The 23,030-nt window shown below is 41.4% G+C and overlaps 1 protein-coding gene across 1 annotated transcript in view; it reads left to right on the top strand.

The window, feature by feature from the left end:
• Positions 1-703: 703 nt before the first annotated feature.
• The window catches only part of Lrrn1 (leucine rich repeat neuronal 1), a 38,970-nt gene continuing 16,643 nt past the window's right edge, over positions 704-23,030 (top strand). Inside the window, exon 1 of the mRNA XM_008854563.1 lies at positions 704-1,237. The gene's annotated coding sequence lies outside the window, so the exon portion shown is untranslated. The remainder of the gene's footprint in view (positions 1,238-23,030) is intronic.

Below are 23,030 nucleotides of genomic sequence, written 5' to 3' on the forward strand. Positions count from 1 at the left end.
CCAAAACCTGAGTTCCAGCCCTGCCTACCATTCTGTTCTCGCTCTCAGATAGCCTCTACTGCAGACTGCATTTTCAATCCTCTGCTAATGGGAAGAACGGCAACTTTCACACCTAACCAAATAGAAAGCTCTAATTTCAAAGTTTCAGAAACGTTTTCAGAAAGTCTCCCTAAATCGGCTTTTTCATTCAATTAAGGGTCCAAATATTACTTCCCAGGGCAAGGGTGTGGACCAGTCCCACCGCCACACGGGTATGTACTCATAGACTTAAGAGATCACGATGTCTCTAAAGACAGATGAAGGGTCTGATACCATACTGAAACTTGGCTCTTTGTCGGACTGAATTTTGTCTACTTGTCGCCTGAACCTGAGTTCTACATTTCTCAGAAATGTGGTCCCATCGCTCCTGGTTGGCCTTCTTACATAGGCTTTTTTTCTTCTCCTTGCCTCCCTAACCCAAGCCGCAGCCTGTCGTCCCCAGACAAAAAGCAGCAACTCGCTGCTCCCTGCAGAGGCAGTGGCGGCGGGCAGGGGCTGTGAGTCCGCGCTGCGCCTTTGTTGGGCGGGCTACAGATGGTGCCCTGGCGTCCGGCTGCCCCGAGGCCGGCGTAGGGGGCGAGAGGCCGGGAGGGGGAGGCCGGGAACCCGGTCCAGGGAGGAGGGGGAGGAGACGGCCGAGCAGCCAATCGGCGCACAACCCATCAGCTGACTGCTTTTGCTTACACCAGGTGCACGCCGGCTGCGGGGAGCACAAAGCGGGGCGCACCGAGGGCGCTGGCAGCAAGCGGTGGAGCGAGGCGAGGCCCGTGCGCCCGGGGCTGCAGCGCCTGCCGGGTGGGGACAGGGGCCCGCAGCGTCAGCTGGGGCGGCGGCATCCTCGCGAGGGCATCCCTAGGCTCCTCAGGCGCCTTCCGTGGGACTCGATCGTTCACTGCCCCGCCCTCTGCACCCCAGTTCTCCTACCCTCCTTCCCAATCCTGCCTGTCTCTACCCCGGCTCTCAAGAGCTGGATTTAGCCCAGCACAGCCCCGCTCAGCAGCTGTTGCTCGGGTCCCTGCCTCGCCTTGCATCTTGGTGCTCTGCCGGGGGTCCCTCAAGGAGTCTGTGCGCGCTGCGGACTGGGAGGAGGCGCCGCTCCAACCGCTGCTGCTCCTCAGCCTCTAGCTGCTACTGCTGCTGCCGCGGGCGCCCGGTCGGTGCGCACCCCAACATCCTCGCCCGCCAGCCTGGCCTTAGGGTAAGTGTTCGGGCCAACTGGGCTGCGGTGGGAGGTGCGGGAGCCAGAGAGGGATAAATAGAGGCAAACTTGGCCGCGTGAAGGACCCTAGAGTATCTGAGAAACCACGGGATAAGATCGCGGGCCTAAGGGGGACAAGGGGGCGCGGCTCCTGGAGCCAAGAAAAATGACGAAGTCGGAAACTGAGAATCTAGTTATCACCCCATCCCTTTAAAAATAATAAAATAAAAGAGGGTGGGGGAGAGCAATAGTTGGTAAAGAAGACCAGAGAGAAATGGGCAAAAGGCAGTGACTGGAGCCGAGCCCGTTGGATTTTAGGGACCCATCGGGAGGACGGTGGGGTCTGGGGTGAGAAAGAGAAGAGATGGCATTGGGATGTGAACTGGGCTCTGAGAAGAGCGCCGAAGAGGATCCAGGGAGTTGGAAATGGGGTCAGAAGCAGGGAAGGGAAGGTGGTAGGTTGTGGAAAGGAAAGAGGTCCAGGCAATGGCCTAGTTGACAAGAGAAAAGGGCAAGAGGTGCTAATAATTAGCAAAGCTTTGAGAGTACTGAGTGAGAGCACTGGGGAGAACCTACTCCACTATCGGGTGGTCCAATACGGGGGAACTGTAGGCTATGGGCTCAGAAGGGGTAGCACCCCACGAAGGCTTGCCAGGGAGATAGGAATGTCAGGGAAGCCTTGGTCTCTTCCCGACATTGAGACCAGGGTCAGGAGCAGGGAAAGTTTGCCAGCGAGTGTCCTTTGTGCTTCGTAGACAGGGGTGTAGGCTGCCGCCACCGATTTGATGCTTCTAGATTCCCGCGGTGACCGCCGCCTGAGAGGGCAGCCCCTGGTTGCCTGGCTGCCTGGCTGGGGTTCACTCAGAAATGTCAAGCAACTGAGAAGCGGCTCCCGGATTGCAAAGTTCGTCCCGGGACAGTTGCGGGACAGCCTGCATGGGTGTGCTCGCTGGAAGATTCCATGATGGTACTTGTTCCTTGCCGGCTTTCATAATACTCTCAAAGTCAAGAACTGTGCAGTTCGAATTCTGTGAGGGAGGGAGAACTGTTGACTTGGGCATTTTCCTGTAGGGTCTTCTGAGACGATACATTGTTTTCTTTGCAATCCTCTTTACCGCAATAGTCTAGGCCATTAATATTCCGTGTGATCATTGCTTCATTTTTAAAGGCTGGAATTAGAGGAGGGGAAAGTTGGGGAAGATTTATACTTTGACCTGTATAAAGCTGGAGTAGAAGTGTTGTTACTGGCTCCAGGGCCATGTGTGTCATGAAGTCTCTGCTTTGCATGCAAATGTGAGCAGATCCTGGCAGATGTCTGGCCTCATCCATTCACATGAAGGAATTTGAAAAAACAAGGAGTCTTCCCTTAACAATAGACCTTAAGAACACAGAATAAAGGCGCAGTGTGAGTTTTTCTGTTTGGGAATTCCATGGCTTGCTGACACCTTTATTCAAGAGCCAAATTCTTAAGAGTGGTATTATTTCAAAAGCCCCAAATCCACTGGCTCTTTACCTGGCTGTATAATCTGCTAGCTAGATATCCTGAGCTAATTAAAGAAGTGACTCTGTGAAGGGATAGGAACTTTAATCCACCTCTGGTGGCTCAAAGTGATATCTCAAAGTAACTTCTCCACTCTTAGAGTTTCTTTTCTTTTTCTTTGAATAATTCTTCCTCTTGTCTCACATTCATGTCCCATCCCTAGAAGCGATAGTCACTGTCCATGCAAAATCATTTAGGTTCTTAAGGTGTCAAACTAGTAGAAGGGCAGGTGATAAAACAGTCCCATTCTAGAAAAGGGAGTGGATTGTGGGTCTCAGGACAGGACAGTGAACAGGAGGCAGTCCTTCAATGGACCCTGCAGAGCAAAGACCTTTCCGCCTTGTGTAATGTTAGCTGGTCAGCACACTCTTCACCTCCTGGCATTGTACAACTGCAAACAAAAGCTGGGCAGTATGGGCTACACATGAGGCTTGTGCTTATACCTCCTGACAAGCCAGCACCAGCAACTCTCCTTTTGTCAATCCTAAACACTGTCAAAGGGAAAAAGAACCCTATTCACCCAACAGGGTTTGCTCCTGTATTTTATACATTCAATGAAAGAGACAGTAAAATACAACAGAAAGACAACATTGTTTTGGAGGGTCCAGTGTTTGGGGGAGGGGTGGACAACAGATGTTAGTGTGCTGTTTCACATATTTTCAGAAGTTATTCGTCTAATTTTTGCTGGTTTAGTGTCTCTTCTACGGAAAGCAATCTACTCCCACAAAGGGAAAAAAATGAATTCAGTCCAATCTCAGTAAGAAATGTGAGAGCCAAGTTTGCATTTTCTTAGAGCTGTATAGAAGTAAGAAAGTAACATATCAGTGTAATAAACTCTTATGTGACTCTCAAACCTGGGTCTATCTTCCTGATGGAGTAGAGGGACCACTATAAAATAAAGACATTTCCAAACTAAGACTACATACCCTTTTGTTGTAAAATTATCACCTATGTAGTTTTGAAATAAATCTGAGATACCAAAGTATTGCATTTGTGAAACTTTGGCTGTTAGCCTTCCTGGGTGAGATCTTTATTATGGAAGACTAATAACAGGAAAAATTGGGCACTCATTCCTTGGTAACAGAAATATGGTACTTAATTATTAGAAAAGATTTACGCTGTTAAATAAAAGAATCTCATACTAGTTCTATAAAACAGCCACAGGAAGCTCTTGTTAGTATCTGAAATTCTGAAATAAAGAGACAAGAGAAAGCTAAATCGTTGGCCTCCATTTAGGTGGACTCTGTTCTCATTAACTCTTGACCTGAACTGCTTCCGCTACTGCCTGTCGGCCACACTTCAGGGACAACATCAGTTAAAAAAAAATCTACCTCTACAGTCATATTGCTACTCCCCTGCCCAACTGTTTCCAAATAATTATAATAACCCAAATTGTAGGCCATCTTAAATAAGCCATAATCCACAAATAAAATATGATAAATTATAGGACATAGATGCCATTTTTACTAAATGTTCACAATGCTTTCTTAAAATTTATTTTAATCTCCAAAATGGTTCTCTGAATGATTTATTTGAGCGCTAATATAAGGCTGCTGAAATATTGTATTTAATTTTTTAAATTGTTATCTGAATATCTATTTTTGGTTAAGTCAATCTGAAGATAAAGATATTTCCATTTTAGAATCATATTTTGGTTTCTGGGAATAATGGAAGTATCTTTTACTCATGAATAGAGTTCTGATTAATATTTTACTTAGAACGAAATTATAATTATATAGATGAAGTTAGAAAAACATGTATTCTTTGTTTTGGCTCAACAACAGAATGAAGACAAAGTTTAAACTCTGTAAAAATGCAATATTTTAGTGACCACAAAAGAAGTATTTGTTCTAAAAGTTTTAAATAGGTTTGCCTTTAAAATTCTCCTGTTTTAACTCAGCACCATTCACCTACTTTAGGGTTATATTTCAGTGCTGTCTCCATGTCTCAAAAAATAGATAAATACATAGTAAATGGCTTATTGACTTTGCATTATTTTATCAGCAATTTGCTTGGTAAGTAGGTTATTACCAATTAAACCCAAGTGATCCCCTCCTTAACCTGCCAACTTTGAGATTCTCCATTAGAACGTGGTGTGGTTGGTCCAACAGGGCTGGAAGGATTAACTACCATAATTAGTTAAACTGCTAAAATGGTTCTAGAAGCCTCGCCTCCAATATCACAACTGGCATAAACATTTAACTTAGATGGAAACATCACGCCCACTGCACTGAAAAATTGCCTGTAAGATGCAGAGAAAATAGGTGTAGGTTGTCAATGCACACCAAAGGTCCTGTCCACCCTGACATTGGAGCACCTGCTAAAGGCAGCAGTGCATTAGCCTAGGACACTTAGTTTTGAAAACTGTGGAGCACCTGCTTTTATAGTGGCTTATTGCCTTCCATTTACACTCTTTATAGCTCAAGGTTGCAATGTTATTTGAAAACTCTGATTACTATAAATGAGTTGTAATTTTCTGACCCAGGCTGTCTTAGCTAATGTCTATTATACCACAGACAGACATGGACTCCACAGCTGTTCCCCTCATTTGTGTATGAAGCAGACACTGGTGGCATTTTCTGGTTACCATAGTTACACTAACGATGTACATGTGGACATTATATCTTTCTGTGTGAAAGATTTTTATGGTAGATATTTTGTAGACCTGGGAATAAAATACAACTATTTAAAGTTTGGAGAACACATGAATAAGGATGCTATTTTCCTTTGGAGCCATCTTGTCAATCATAGAAGGACGGCCTTCCCACAGCCATGTCCAGGAAAGGGCAACTGAGGTCTTTTACCTAACAAGACTTTTTCCAAGAGCAGCATTGGTCCTCGGCAAGAGAATGACAATAAAATACTCATTTAAAAAATTTTTGGTTTTCCTATTTATGATGCCTTTTGTAAGACAGTCAGTATAGCAGCATAGTCATTTTCAGCTCATGAAGAGAAACATGGACAGCCCCAATATTAGTGTCTCTCAGACTTGAGGAAACAACAAAGTCAGTTTGCACTATGAGGCAGCAAGCACAATGTGAGCATCTTCATTTAGGACAATCAGAAGAGCATCACAAAGAAAGAAAGGTGGCTTAATTGGTTTCATGCCTATAATTTTCCCCTCTAGGAAAAAAAAAAAATTCAGCATGGCATTAAAGGATATCATTAACCTGCTTTGTTATTTCACAATAGTAACAAGTCTTCACTTGCATCCATAATAATCAGTGTAATCAAGCACAGTATAGATAGTCAGGAAAGCTCAGGCTGAGTTCCTAGTTTATGACACTGATGCCTGAATGTGTGATCTTCTGGATGTCCTGCAACCGTCCTGATGCTTCACATTTCCATCAGAGCTATGTTGTAAAGGATCCAGGAAAGCTGTATGTGCCTACAAGACTACCACCCTGAAGAATTCTATTTCTGCTCCAATGCTGTGATTATATGGAGTTAAAGATCTGGGGAACAGCCCTACCTTTTCTACAAGGTGATGTTTCCCTAATTCTACAGCTAGGATATTTTTTGTTCCTTTTAAAAATTTTAATTACATTTAAAACATTTACTCTGTGTGTGTGTGTCTGTATCTGTTTGCTCACAGAGGTCAGAGGACAACTTGCAAAAGTTATTTCTCTCCTTTCACCGTATGTGTTCTGGGGATTGAATTCAGGTTGTTAGGCCTAGTGGCAGGTACATTTACCTGCTGAGCCATCTTGCTGGCCCATCTTGCTCCTTTTAAAAGAATTCCCCTACCCCAATAGTCACAGTTCACCACTCACCTGGGCCCTCCAAGGGCAAAGAATTTTACCAGAGAAAACAGGAAACTGGTTAAGATCCTCAAACATCTGTTCATCTTGTTAATGCATATTGAACACTAGCTGCATGCTAGACATCACAGGAGGCCCTGAAGCCAAGAGAAGTTAGCTTCATTTCTCCGCAGCTGACAAGCTAAAGCCATCATACGTATCCACCAGTTCATGTATTCTTCCATAAATATTTATTGAGTGCTCATAATGAAAAAAGGCACTCTAAAGAGATTTCAACTAGGGAAAGTCCCCTTGCAGACAAGATATTTAGAGGCTTTTAAAAAATCTGTTTTTAAGACACTTGAAAGCATCTAGTGAGTAGAAGTAAGGTTGATACTAAGCATCCTAAAATGCTTAGGACCATCTTCTTCAACAAAGAGTGAGCAGGACTTCCGCCAATAGGACCTAGGAAGGGGAATCCTGTTGTCACATGCATTGCCTCTGCCCCCAGTGAGCTTAAATATATCTGGGGTTACCGAAAGGACCAAAACAGGTGAGTAAAGTGTGCTATAATGGAGAAAGTACAGACCGTACGAGTATAGCAGGTGGACTCTCAATTTAGATAGTGCTGCTGGCAAAGGCTTTACAAAACACACCAGTAGTACAAAGAATAAGCTGTCAACAAGAACACAAGGGTTCAGGAGACAGTTTTAAGTTTGGTTTCATTGAACGAAGTAGTACCTGGTTGCTCAAGAAAAGAGACTCCTTTAGTTTATGGAGAACTGTAAACTGGAGACTGGCTGTTCATTCTTTACAGGACTCTGATTATTCAGTGTGTCTGTAGAAAATGAGAGAGGCTGGAAATAGAGAAAGCCAGTAGCAATAAACATGAGGGCATAAGCTTACATAGGGGAAGATGTGGCTGAGTTGACAGTGAAAGCTAACGATGCCTTATGTCTTAGAACTTTAAACTTTATGCAGTTGTTTTGTCTAGTATGTCTCACTTGACCTGTAATCATCTGAGAAACCAAGTATTGCCATTCTTTCTTCTTGTTTCCAATAACTAGGGGACCAGAGCCATGAAAAGTTTCCCTGTGGCCATAGGCAAGCCACTTAGCATATCTCTGTGGTTTTCCTTTCTTTCTTTTTCTCTTTCTTCCTTTCTTTCTTTCTTTCTTTCTTTTTCTTTCTTTCTTTCTTTCTTTCCTTCATTCCTTCCTTTCTTCCTTTCCTTCTTCCTTCCTTCCTTCCTTTCTTTTTTGTCACGGTCTTTTAGCCTAGTCTGGCTTGAGACTCTGGTTACTGAAGACAACTTTACCTTCTGTTTTCCTCTGTGGTTTTTCTATAGAGAAAAAGGAGTTGCAAGGCCCTCCTCTTCCTAACACATGTTGAATTTGAGGTCACAGAGCTAGCGAAAGACTGGAGCTGGGATGAGAACCATGGCCCCTGCTTCTGTCACACCCACTGAGACTGGACAGCAGGTAACAAGATAACAGTGACTCAGCATTGTAGCTCCTGGGCTACCCAAGGAAGTCAGGATGTGGAATGCATCAGGGAAGACGTGTCACGGTGGGAGTGGGAATTTTAACTGGATTTCCTACCAGCTAAGGCCTAATCAGGGCCTCATCTGTAATGTCATAAACCGACCATAACAGCTTCAGGAATATCGGTGACAAGCTGGGAAGGACAGTTCATAAGAGAGTGATAGTAGAATTAGAATGAGATAACCCAAGACACGTGGAAAGACAGGGGGTGCTCCACTGAGAAAAGAGGCAACAAAATAGTTTAAATCTTTTATTACATTTATTTGTGTGTGTGTGTGTGTGTGTGTGCACGTGCGTGCACACACATATATGCAGACATGCATGCCACAGCACATATATGGAGGTCAGAGGACAACTTTTAGGATTTGTTTCTCTCCTTTCACAATGTACGTTCTAGGGACTGAATTTAGAGAGTCAGGCTTGGTGGTAGGCACCTTTATCTGTTGAGCCATCTCGCTGGTCCCAGTAATATAGTTTTCTGGGTTTGATTTTTACTTTTTTCTTGGGCAGGGATATTTTGATTTCTTACCAGAGGATGATAACAAATATGTGTACAAATATACACAAGTGTGTGAACACGTGCACATACAAATACATAGCAGGAGAGATAAATTGCATACTAGAAAGCTTTTACTTATTTATTTTTTGTTAGTAAGACACACATCGTCAAAGTAAGTTTTTGGTGTTTGTTTGTTTGTTTGTTTGTTTGTTTTGTCTTTCTTGAGATGGGCTCCCTCTGTAACCCCAGCTGGCCTGGAACTCTCTGTGGAGACTAAACTGACCTCAGTCTCACAGAGATCCACCTGCCTCTGCCTCCCGAGTGCTGGGGTCAAAGCCATGTACCACCATACCTAGCTAAAGTGCGTTTTGAAGGGAGCCTTCTCTCCAGATCTTAAAAGGGTGTTGACCCCTCTCTTTTCTGGGAGAGTATAATGTTTTCTTTGGAGAAGAATGAGAAACCGCATGCCCACTCACAGCTGTATCCGTTCTCTGTGATATATACATCATAAGTAAGAGTTACATGGGGTTCCAGCCATACTCTAAGAGTTCCAGGGCACTAATGGAATCTGTATTAACTCAGCGGACACAACACGAATTGTAGAATTTGCATACTCATTAACTCATTGGACCATCACAAAACAACTGACGACAATGGAATAGCAACTGCTGGATCTCTGTGGCTTGTGTTGCTAATGATTAGAGTTCTGGCCACCTAGGATGACATGTAAGTTTTAATCCCCTAGAGGACCAGTTAACTTTGCTGTACTCCATAGGGACACAGCCAACCTCCTCCTGTACTCAAAAACTCATCATTTCTCACCCAGGAGGCCAGTTGAGACTTCAAAGACACTTGCAGGGAGACACAATGTTTATGGGGAGATTTTCCAAATAGAGTATTTTCCTTCTATGTCAAAACATAAGCCTAGTGAAGAAGTTTCCAAATGGCTTCACTGTCACAGCTGAGCAATGGAATGAGAGATTAGGTCTATGCAAATGAGATGCTTAGTAATTGGAAGGAAAATATTACATAGGGCTCCTAAATTATATCCTCAGAGACCATCATTTTTCCTAGCATACCAGAGCAGCAGAACTATAATCATCTCCAACATCACTTCTCAGCTTCTGAACTAGGAACCACCACAAACACCAGATGTGTATTAACTCATTTGCTTCTTTAAACATCTGTCAGGTAGCTCCCCACTTTACAGTTCAGAAAACTAAGGCATAAAGTGCTTTGTAACTTGCATGAGGCCACATAACTAATGTATTCTTAATAAATATTTGTTGAATGAATGGATGACTTAGGTTTTAGATGAAAATATAAAATATTTCAAATACAGCATCTTTCTTTCTAGCCAATGCATCTTAAGACTTACCCTTGTGACTTGTAAATTATCACCCAAAGAACTGGGAAGAAGTAGAGTAGGGACATACACCTTTAGTATGTCTCAACCTAAATCTGCACTGCTCAAGAACTTGGTTCTGTCTCTTTCTCTTTAGTTACAGCTGTAAGACAAAAAGACTGGGTTAGATTAGCTCTCATCACCCCTCCATGTTCTACAGAATCTATAATTCCTTGCAAACTAATACTCATATAGAATGAAATATTTTTGTTGATTTTAATTTTCAAATCTAATTTTTGGTATTTTATTTCACTAATCACTATTGAACTTTTAAAAAGTGATGTTGGAATCATTAACATCATATTTTAAAACTGTATTTAAGATAAGCAATTCTCAGTGGATGAAAATACATGCCTGAAGATCACATTCTGCTAACCATTACTATCACCCCATATACTAAGTTACATCATCATTGTCATTCTTAACATTGTAAAGCTTGGAGGTTAGGGAGATGGTTCCAAAAATAAAATAAGGTGGGGCTGATCTTTGTGAGATCAAGGACGGCTTGGCCTATATAGTGAGTTCCAGGCCAGCTGGGACTACAGGGAGGCCCTATCTCAAAAAACCTGGAAAATTAAATTTTAAGAAAGGTAGAGAGTGATAGAGGGAGGCACCCAATGCTGACCTCTGGCCTCTACATGCACATGCATGCATGTGCATGCACACTCCCACACACATGCACATGCGCATGAACATACTACACAAAAATTGAAAAGCATCTTTCTATTACGCACAGAAAAGACAGATGTAAAGTGATTAATTTTGGGAAAAAAAGTTACTTTCTTTAACAATTTCAGGGATAAGTTGCTGGATCTTGGGGAAAAGTGTTAAATAAGTTTTACCAGAGTTCAAGCTGCTAGCAGTGTTAAAAACTTGAGACATGTTTCTGAAGATTGGCTTGTTTTAAGGTATCCTTTCTGACATGGCAGTGATACATCAGAACTGTATGTCAATGATTACCCTAGTGTTTCAGGGTGTACAGCCCAGGGCAGGGGGAGAGATGACTAACGAGGCACTTCTTAGAATTAGGAAGACTAAGTTTTAAAAAAGCCATTTCAACTCTGGAGTCTGGAGTGATTTTCCTAAGGTTTAGTACCATTATCTGCAAAGGGGGGAGGTGATACAGCCTGCCTTATACAGCATGCACATAAAGCTTTAGCATAGTTCACAGTTAGTAAATGGTACTTAGTAAATAGTAGCAGTGACCAGAAGAGGTATTGCTATGCTAGCAACTGACATTTCCACCTGCTATTGTGTCCAAATTCCTAGGATGTTAATTCTGAGGCAAGAATTTTAAGGAAATAGGAAGATTCAGCCTTGATGTTCTATAGCATCACTAGCTCACATGGTTGCCACTTTCTTGTGGTAGAACCCAAGCGAATGTCATATTTGCCAGGATACACAGACATGAGTGGGAAGAGGTGTTTTGACATCCTTAGAGCCCGTTGTTGTTTCTAGATGCTGTTCTCTGCTCTCTTTGACTAGTCCATTCCCTATTGCTATCACAAAATACTTGAGGCTGTGTGCTTGATGAAAAGGTTGATTTGGCTCATCACCCTAGTGGCTACAAAGTCCAAAGAACCTGACCAGGGCCCTCTCAGCGTGTCACAGGATGCTGGACGAACCTCCAGGGAAATGAGAACATAAGAGAAAAGAGCCAAGAAAGCTATGCTTACTTTCTAACAACCCATTCCCACAGGAAAGTGGGTTAGCTTCCATAGCCACTACCCTGCTATAGCTAGCAGGTTTTCATTTGCACATGAAAGAAAGTCTAGAGCATCATGTTTGAATTCCTTGTGAGATGGGAAACAAAGATCATGTGTGAAGAACTTCATATACTTTGTCTTGTCCCCCTCATTGAGGTACTCCCTGTTTGATCGTGGATGCAGTCTTTAGTCATTGGCGAGATCCAGACTCTTAGCTCTCCCTGCTTGTATTCTTTGATGGTCACCTGGCTCCCTTTGGAAGATAATGAATATAATTTTCTAAATGTGCTGAGAGGAGTATGTCGCATCCATGAAAGTTAAGTATTGCAAGTGTGTATGGGTCTTCCTGGGACAAGGAACTTGCCCAGTGTCTTTCAGCTAGTAAATATGTGGAACAGGAACTCTTAACTCTGGGTTTCCTTCAGACTGAATGAGTTAGTCACGCTGTCTTTGATTTTCCCATATCTCCTCCCTGTTGTCACCTCAGGTATAGAATGTGCTGTCTTAATTTAAGATTATTTATTTATATCACTGTAATGACATCCCAACTGCACAACTCCATAAGGGAAAAGCCTCCAACTTAGTCTTTGGTCCCTGGCACCCATAAAAGCACTTGGCATATGGAAAATGCAGTCAGCAAATAGTCAGCCAATGGAAGAAGAAAGAGATTCCCATATCATGCCTGTTTCATTTGACCAGTACTCTATCTTTTAAATAGTTTTTAGTTATTTTCTCTGTTTTGGGGTAGAAGATGAGTTGTTCAGAAGCATGCATTACACTCAGATGTTAGTGTGTTGCTATTTCAGAGAGGTTGTTAAAAGAAATTGAACTCTATTTGGAAAAGCATTCATGATATTATTATCAAAGAATGTTATTAATCAAAAAGTATTCATTATATGTATATAGAATATCAAGTTCTCTTAGAAGGTGATGTGAGAGCTCAGTAAAATTACATGGCATTATTTCCTCCCCCAGAGAGCTTCCAGGCTCATAGGAGACAGTGAATAGAAGGCAAGATAGTTAAAAAATCTTTGTAGAAATCCTCCAACAAAGCAGGAAAAACTGGAGCGGAGACCAAATGAGTTTGGGTTTGAATCTCCACTGTAAGACATGCTGACTGCGCAGTCTTGGTCAAAATGCTCAGTTTTCGACTGCAACTCTGTCATCTGCAGATAGGAGGAGATACAAGAAAGCACTTGGCATGGTTCTCAGAACACGACGGTCTGCACTTCAGTCAGTCATTTAGCGAATAATGGCAGTACCATTTGTGAGCAGATTTTTTTCCTGTGAGCTAGGGATACAGTGGTTGTGTGAGCTAGCAAAACAGTTGATGCAGTCTCCCTTCCCACATCGAGCTCACTGTCTGTTGGGAGATAAAAGCAATAATCTAGCTATCACAAAAGTAAATAGGAATTTTTGACTGTATTAAATCCAATGAACGTGAGGTCTGAAGAATGTGATCTGGAGACTTCAAGGAGAAGACCTCCAAAGAGGTGATATTTGAACACTAATCTACAGAACAAGCAAGATGTAGTGGGGTAAGGGTGTGTGGAGCCAGCAGCTCTTATAAGCAAAAGCTCAGAGGTGATAAGGAGCTCGGTGGGCTTGAGGAACAGAGAAAAGACCAGTGTGACTTAAGTAGAAAATATGAGGGACTTTGTTTTTCCCAGAGAAAGCAGAGCTGGTGTGAGGCGCCGCAAAAGGAGATTTTCAGTTATAAAAAATGTGGAGCTGAGGAGATGGCTCGGTGAGTTAGAGCACTTGCCACACAAGCATGAGGCTCTGACTTGGGATCCCCAGCATCAGTTTAAAAGCCAGGCATGGCACAGCAGTGTAGACCTGTAACCCCAGCACTGGGAGACAGAGACAGGAGGATCCCGTGGGCTTGTCTGGCCAGTCACACTAGTCAAATTGGTAGATTTATAAAAAGGTGGAGCTGGGCACAGTGGCATATGCCTTTAATCCCAGCACTTTGGAAGCAGAGGCAGGTGGATCTCTGGTCTACATAGTAAGTTACAGGCCGGTTGGGGCTAGTGGAAGACCCTGTCTCAATCAATCAATCTATTAATCAATCAATCAATTGATCAATAAAAATAAAGTGAAGTGAGATAGAAGGCACTGAACATCAACTCTGGTCTCCTCACAAGGGTACAAACACACACAAAATAAAAAAAAATGAAATGGGTTGTATGTAGTCCTAGGAGGGTAACAGCAGAAGGCTTAAATTGCTGGATGAGAAAATAGCATGTCTTGTGGTAGTGTGGCATACCAGTGTCTGACATGTTTGAGATGGCCTAGGTCTAGCTCTAAGAATAAGGGTCACACCTGGAGAAGAGTCTTTCCTGCATTTATGTATGGCCTGTTGCATATCAGTTAAGTTATATGAATCCTGCTCTGAGGCAGGGGATCAGAGAACTAAGAGAATGGAAAGAAAAAGTAACATGAAAATAGCATTCTTTTCATTATCTTCTCACCCCTCTAATACATGTTCCTTTTATTGCAGCTGACTGTCACATGGGTTAGCCACCAACTGATCACCTAGTTTGCTGTGGAGCAGTTTTTAATACTAATTAGAAGATGCCTCAAAATTTTCTCTTGCTTGACAAGCCCGTGCCTCGTGTATGGGATGTCTCTGTTAACTTGTTCTTGCTGTCCACTTACATAAGATGCACTTGGCTGCATCTGTGTCCAGTGTGAACATGAGAGAGGAGCCTGATGTTGAGTATGCAAGATCCTCTGTGAGCATTTTATGTTGAGTACCTTCCTTATTGGTGCCTGTCAGTGGATAACAGCTGGCTCCCTAAGAGAAGTGGGGAACCTTGAGCTATAAGATTTTAGGCTGCAACATGGTGTCTCTGGTCTTAGATTTGGAAAGAAATGCTCACAGTTAGCTCCAAATGCCAAGGCTTTGCACATGCATTCTGGTCTACCAGGCATGCTTGGCACCCCCATCCCAACCCCAGTGCCTTGTTCAGCAGATTGTTCAGTAAACTATTCTAATGCATTTCTATTACTCCTGTAGGCATTTGAAATGGTACCCAAATCTAATTACTAGCCACATGTTGATGGTAATTTTTGTCCACCCAGAAATATTATGCTAACACGGGTACTTACTACAATTTTGAGACTTCAAAGCCCTGAAGTGAAAATAAGCTACTTATTCATGATATTGGCCAAGATACTGAAACTTGAGCCTTGATTCTCCAACATAGTAACTCATTTTCTGGTCTCATTTTAAAATCACATTGTCATTATCCTAATTTAAATATCATTTTCAGTAATAATAAAACACCATTAAAATATTTTTCCTCTGTCAGGCCTGGTGACAAGGACCTGTAATCCAGGTACTTAGGAGGCTAAGGCAAGAAGACTACAGGTTTAAGGCCAGCCTGGGCTACAGAATGAATTTAAGGCAAACTTAAGCAACTTAGTAATACCTTATATAAAAATTAAAAGCTAAGAATATAGCTCAGTGACAGCTCTACTTGTAAGTATGTGTAAAGTCCTAGGTTCAATCCCTAGTACTGGAAGGCAGTATGTATACTCTATGCGTGTGCACATGCAGGTGTGTGTGTGTGTGTGTGTGTGTGTGTGTGTGTGTTTCTTCCTTCACTGCTATAACCATTAGAACATTTGAACATCCCATAGTTTAAATTAAAATGTGTAAGGGCGCTTGGGCATCTTGAATGTATCAGATGACAGTGCATATTTTCCTTTTTTCTAAGCAAAATTTGCCACATAATTATTACTGAACCCATTTACTAGTGCAGAGCATAAAAACAAAGAAAAAACATTTTTCCAAAGACCTATCCTGTCCAGGCAGAGGTAATGCTTTCAATTTGATATGCTTTTCTTTCCTTTTTCTTTTTTCTTCTTCTTCTTCTTTTTTTTTTTTTTTTTTTTTTTTTTTTTTTTTTTTTTTTTTTTTTTTTTTTTTTTTTTTTTTGGTATTTTTGAGACAGGGTCTCCCTGTAGCCACTGCTGGCCTGGATTCACTATGGAGACCAGGCTGGCCAAAAACTCACAGAGATCGCCTGCCTCTGCCTTCCGAGTGCCGAGTGCTGGGATTAAAGGCATGCACCACCATGCCCAGCTGCTTTTTTAAAGATTTAGACATAGTGTAAATATGTGTGATGTCTCATGCACACTTCCTTGTAGACCCTGAGAGATTTTTTTCCCCAATGCGTCTTACTGGAGTTGTACCTGATTTTATTATCGGTTTCCATCCCAACCCACTGAGGAGTTTGACACTCAACTATGTTTCTTGTCCAGGAATAGCTTGATCCAGAAATCTCATATGACTTAGTTCGGAAGAATGAACTCAATGCACATTGAAAATGGCAGAGAGGAAAGCGAGTCTGTAATTTAGTCGAAATTCTATTTTATTTAAAAAGAAACGTTTATTTGGTCAGTCTTTCTAAGAGGTAACTTTAATTTTGTATCATTAATAAAGTGGCTCTTATTTTTTAAGTTAAAATATTAACTCTGATTTCTATTAGAAAACTAGGGAGTAAGCATGTAATAAAGATAACCTTTCAATAACACTGGATTACTTTATAGTTTAATGGTTGTGAATGACACTGTGGATAGTCAACAATGGTCATTCTTTTTACTTGTAACTTAATAAAACACATGAATTGAAAAGAATATATACAGAGAGGTATGATTTATAGTGCCTACAGGCAATTTAATGTTTTCAGCTTTTCTCTTGCACCATTTGATTACACAAGACTCAAACTGTGTAATTAAGGACCATCCACGAATGTGCTCTGGTAGATTTATGGTGTCTGGGTCATCGGCGCTCTGAGCTCTTTTGAGTATTGGACCATTAGTTTCAAATGCATACGTAGATAGGGGAATACATCTGCATGAAGGAAACTATAATAAGAAACGATTTCACATTCAGGGAGGTGGTTTTCACCTGATTGTAATTTACCAAAAACAATTTAAAAACCTGATTAACAGAACCCCAATTAACTTGATCCCTCCCCCAGTCCATTTTTAGGAGAAAAGGGAAACTTGTACGAAGGTACGTTAATAACAAGGGCTCTAGATTTCTTTAGAAAAAAGAATTTCCAATATGAATTCATTATCAGGGCCTTGAAGAAAACTATGTGTTTTTTAAAAAGTTACTAAAAGCAAGAAAGCATTAAAATTTGAAACTAAAAGTTTCCTAGGAAACCTTCAGCTACCCAGAAAATTAAATTTTCAAATTTCCTGAGCTTATCATTTTTTGTAGATTTTACTCTACAAGTTAGTTTTCTTTTATGTATCTAAGAGACTATTACATAGTCTCATACGATATATGCTGGAATCCAGTTAGAGAGATGGTATTACATAAAAGGCCTAGACTTCAGAGTCTAACAAGCTTGACTTTAATCTCAGGCTTTCACCTGTTAGTTAAGGGAATTCTGACACTAGTCAGGGTTCTCCATAGAAACAGAACCCATCGGGTAGACAGGCAGATAGACAGATGATTGATAGATAGGCAGGTATATAGATAAGTAAACTGGAGATACAGAAATTGCCTCATGTGCTTCTGGAGGAGTCTATATTTGACAGATGCAAGCTGAAAAACCCAGAAGCTGTTCAGTCCGTGTTGCAAGAGCACACATAAAATACTTTCCACCGTCTTTGCTTTTATCCTGCTTTCCCTCCCGGCTTTGGCCACTGTGGCACTCTTCCTAAGAGCGTAGGAAAGTTTAAACACCCTTGCACATCTTTTATTTTATATTCTTGCAATGAATAAGGAAAATGTTCCGGAGGTCTTATTAGACTAGTCATGTAAAAATAGTTTAGAAAAGGAATTTGAAATTAAGTTTATTTTAAGAATTCAGGAACAGATGGCTTTGTTTTGCTGCTTTAAAATATATAGCTTCAGCGTGCTGGATCTCTATAAAGTCAAAGGACAGGTGCTGACATTCACCTAAATGCTGCTGTGTTTAACCTTGACTTGACCAATAGGAGATTTTATGCCAAAGATACATATGCTTTTATATATTTCATGCTAATTTTATTAAGATGTATTATAAACTTAATTTATCAAATTATATGTATTTGCTTATTTACTTTCAGATGATGGGGTTTACTGTCCTTGAACTTCTGATCCTCTACCGCCCCTCCTCAGTGCTATGATGTGTAGCAGGTGTAGCTCACGACCTCTGCTTTATGCAGTATTGGGGACAGAATCTGGAGCTTCATGCATACAAAGCAAACAGTCTAGCTAGTGAGCTACTGTAGCCCAGGCCTCTGTCTTCACACTTTAAAGGAATACTTTAATATGGAAGGAATATGTTCTTGACATTTTCTTAGTCTAAAGTTTAAAAGGCACTTTAGCCTTCTAATTTGAAAATTCCAAGTACTAAGACTTTAAAGAAAGATCACCAGATCAGAGCTATAAGATCCCATCTTATTGGAGTGAGATTTTCTTAAAATAAAAATGTATCAGCGAATAAATACTAGTGTTGGATAAAGATGATGACAAGAGATGGTGCAGAATGCTAGTCAAGCAAAGAAAAATGTAATAAATATCTTGAAATAAATGGGAGACTGGTACATTTTGATAAAGAGAGTTACTTTCACTTCTTTGATTCTGTCTTGGAGTAAAATCATGTCTGATACAGTCTAATGGAAGTGCTTAGCTTGGTGAGCATCCAGAAATCCTTATCTTGCTATTGGTAGCCTACAAATGGCATCTTCAGTATCAACCATGATGAGTCTGTTTCTTCATTGGCTTATCTCTAGTGTTGAGTGTTCATTGTAGAGCTACTGGAGCAATCAGCTCCTTGGAAACTTTTTTTAAGGTTTGTTTTATTTATGTGTATGACTGGTTTGCTTGCCTGCGTATTATGTACGTACCTTGTGTCTGTGAGACTCAAAAGAGGGTTTCAGATCCCTTGGAACTGGAATTATAGATGGCTGTGAGTCACCATGTGGGTATAAGAAACCAAACCTGGGTTCTCTGGAAGAGCAGTCGGTGCTCTTAACTGCTGATCCATGAGCTATCTCTTCAGCCCCATTCTGTAATTTTTTTTTTTTTGAGACTGTGTCTCCCTGTAGCCTCAGCTGGCCTGGAGCACACTATATAGACCAGGCTGGCCTACACCTCACAGAGATCTGCCTGCCACTACTTCCCTCCCAAGTGCTGGGATTAAAGGTGTACACTTCCATATCTGGTTTATTCTGCAACATCTATTAACATAGCACAGTGAAGTCCATGTCCAAAGTGAAAATACTAAACAATATATTGTGAAGTACTTAAAACGTAGTAATAAACATGGACCTTCCATGAGTATGACTGTTTCCAAACTAGAGGGTTAGCATTTATTTAACATTTAATCAAGCTTCTAGTTAGAAAGCAATTATTTCATATAGACATATTACAAGAAGAAATTAAAATAATCTGAAAAAGACTAAAATTAATTGATTTCGAGGTAGTTTGTATGTCACTGCTCTGGCTGGTGCTAAAAGGGAGCATAAAAATAGCTGAGTTGTTGGTTGCTGTATTGTTCTGCTTTGCCTCCTGTCAGCCTCTCAATTCAATAACGTTAAATTGCTTTTGACTCAAGCTATGCAAATAGCACATTTCTTTCAAAGGCAAAAACTTCTTAATTGCACAAGTGATTTAACTAGGAGGAAAAAAAATACATCTTTGGGTCCTGCTTCCTTTCCCTGTCACAGAATCTCAGGCTTAAAAGGGATTTGAAAGGCCAAAGGTTCAAGAATTCTTCAAACTGTATCTGGTCTGTGACTTTCAAAGCATTGGAAGAAGATGAGTTTGGCATAGAGCTGAGATGGTTTGTGGATTATTAGTTTAGGCTTCTAGGACCACAGAAAAGAAACTGCAGCGATCACTCACTGGGGTACCACAGCTTTTGAAACTAAGATGTGGGTACCTCTGTCTCCACCTATAAGACTCACAATGATGAAACTTCCTTTTCTAATCCACTGTGTGTATTTGGGAATGTGACGGGAAAAGGTGGGTAAAGAGTCAGTGCCTTAAGTATCCAATAACATAAGCAGTCACATAAAAATAATTTACATGGCCTCAAAGTAAACAGTATATGTATTAAAACTGCATGTTGTATTGGTTTCCTAGGGATACTATATCAAAGTACCATGAACTGGGTGACTGAAAACCATAGAACTGTATTGTTTCACAATTCTGGAAGCTGCAGTCCGATATAAAACTATTGGTATCAGCAGGCTTATTGCCCCTTCCTGGTTTCTAGGGATTTTCTGGTAAGCTTGTGCTCCTTGGCTTGCAAATCCTCATTGTTACATGGTGTTCTCCCTGTATGTCCCAGTTTCCACATCATCTACTCTCTCCCTTTAATACCTAGTCATGGGTCAGCAAGATGGCTCAGTTTCTAAAAGCAAGCGCTTGCCACCAAACTTGATGGCCTGAGTTCAAGCCCTAGGAATCACATGGAGAAAGTAGAGAATCTACTTCCAAAAGTTTTCCTCTGAGATATACACCGCTGTATGTGAGTATGCATATATACACATTTAATAGATAAATAAAGGCATTTTAAAAAATTTAAAAGCCATGCCAGTCACATTATGTTTGGAGGCCAACCTGCTCTAAAGAAGACCTTGGCTAATTACATCTGCTACAACACTATTGCCAAAAATAGTCACCACGTGAGGTTTTGAGATTAGGACTTTGCATATTTGGGGGGGGTGAGCTCAGTTCAGTCTAGATGATGAAACACATGGTGTGTGACCTAGGCATTCTACACAAACTCATTTCATCCTTTTCACAACTCCACAAAGAAAGGGCAGTGCTACTGCTGAAGGAAGTAGGGAGACTAGAAAAATAAGGCACATAACTGGCTTTTGATCTGTAGCTGTTGATCCAAAGCCTTATATTCTGAAGTCCCCCTGCTTTCTCTGGTATCGAATTCTCTCCTCCCCACCTCTTTTCTCCCTATTGGGAAATACACAGATAATTTCCCAAGTTCCCCAAAGCCATTACTCTTTTCTCACATCTCCTGCAATTATCAGGTCCAGATCCAGAAATGACAGAGGTTTTAGATGGGAGGAAATGCTTAATACACAAGTGAATAGATATGTTATCACCTTAAAAAGCCTATTTGTCTACTCAGCAGCATTTCTGAGTGCAAACCCTACGCACAGCCTTCTACTGGGCCCTCTGCAGTAGATGCCATCAGAAGCAGTTTACAGTTTGCAACGAGCCTTTCCTTTAGAAAATATAGTAAGTCATGGCATGGTACAGGGTGTGACATGGTTTATTCAGGTTGTTTTCTATGCCAGTCATTATTTTCAAACATGTTAGCAAGGAGAGCAAGATTGTAGTCCAGTTCTTGACATGGACAGACCTCTGTTCTGGCTCATCCAAGGAGTCTGAAAAGAGAATTCTTCCTTTATTCAAACTGTGACCTCCTTTTTTCCTTTTTATAATTTTTTAAATTTTATACATGCATATAATGTGTTTGGATCAAGGCCACTCCTCCCCGTTCCCTCCTCTCATACTCCCCGCATCCCTTCCACCACTATTCCCTCCCAGTTTTATGTGTTCTTTTTTAGTTTTCTTTTGGGTGTTTGTTTGTTTGTTTGTTTGTTTGTTTGTTTGTTTGAGACAGGGTCTCCCTGTAGCCCCAGCTGGCCTGGAACTTGACCAGGCTGGCCTTGATTGCACAGAAATCCACCTGCCTCTGCCTCCCAAGTGCTGTGATTAAAGTTGTGTACCACCATGCCTGGCCTATATGTTCTTTTTTAAAATCCACTGAGTCCACTTAAGTGTTGCCAGTGCATGGGTTTAGGACCATCTACTGGAGAATAGGTAGCCACTCAGGAGCTACATTCAAGAAAACAGACTCTCCCTCACTTAGTAGCTATCAATTGCCAATAGCTCCTCAGCTAAGGGTGGCACTTCCTGAGCCTATTTCTCTCCATGCTGGGATTTTATCAGACTTGAATGTTGTGCAGATCTTAACTACTGTGAGTTCATATGTGCAATTACCCTGCAGTGTCCAGTGAGCACTTTTGCTGTGGTCATCCACTGCTTCTGTCACTTATTATCTTTCTACCCTCCCCCCTTTCCAAGATGATCCCTGGGATGTGGGAAGAGGGGGATATGACCTAGATGTGCCATTTAGGCTGTGGCTTCTTATTTTGTGCACATTAACCAGTTGTGGATCTCTGTCAATCACTATCTTCTGCCAAAAGAAGCTTCTCCAATGATAGTTATAGTAATCTATGGATATAAACATAAATACCTAGAGGACAGTATAATACTATGTCCATTTAGCAGAGGGTCTGTCCCTTCCTGCTTTTGTTACATGCATTCCCATTGGCTCTAAACCTATTTCAGGTAGTTTTTGTTCATTCGGGTATATCAGCGGAATGTCCAATAAATGGAAGACTGTCTAAAATGTAGCCTGTGACCCCCTTTGTTTGCTTCAGCTCATATTCAATGAACACATGTAGGCTAGGCACTATATTAATGACAGTACCTACTGTGGCGAATAAACATGACCTTGGACCTGAATCACTGTTTGAGCATGGAGTATGGGTCACCTCTGAGTATATGGATTCTAGAAACAGGCAGAGCAAAGCCAAGTCCAGATATTATTTCTTGCAGCCACCAGGGCCCAGCCAACAGCCTGTGAGACCCTTTAAGCCTGTGTAGAGTGGCTGGATAGAGTCAAACCAGGAAAGTTGAAGTATTTAAACTTGGTCTGTGTTATAATCTTCTGTGGGATTTTTAAAAATACACATATATTCCCAGACCTCATGCAAAATGTAACTTATCAAATCTCCATGAGGCAAAAGAATTTGCAGTCTTAAAATGATGCCTAGGTTAATGAACACCTGGATCTGGAGATCTATGGCCATGCTGCCTGAGATGGTAGCTGCTAGTCACATCTGGCCATTTAAATATAATTGAAATCAGTCGAAATAAAGTAAAGCATAAAAGTTCCATTTCTTGTTCCCACCAGTCACATTTCAAGTATGAAATAGGTAGTCAGGAGCTACCACACTGTGAAGTGTAGATAGAGAATGTTTCTGTCATTGCAGAGAGTTGTACTGAGTAGCACTGGCGGAGCAGGGCAGTGACAGGCTGGCAACTAGGATGTCTCCTTCAAAGAACCCATGGATTTCGCCATTCCTCCCTTTTGATGTGTCATCTTCTACAGCGTTGCTTGTATACATGTCTCATTCTCTACTCATAAGATTGTAAGCTCTTAACGGTAAGATTTGGTGTTCTGGCCCTGATATACCATAAATGAGGATCTTTTAATTTAATTAAACCAGCCTGTTTCAGTCAGCATCATCACTGGATTGCACGCAGACTGACACCAGGTTTCAGCAGAGGCTGGAAAAACAGGTGTTA

This window comes from Nannospalax galili, unplaced genomic scaffold (genome assembly GCF_000622305.1).
Source record: "Nannospalax galili isolate Female #2095 unplaced genomic scaffold, S.galili_v1.0 scaffold846, whole genome shotgun sequence".
Lineage (NCBI taxonomy): Eukaryota > Metazoa > Chordata > Mammalia > Rodentia > Spalacidae > Nannospalax > Nannospalax galili.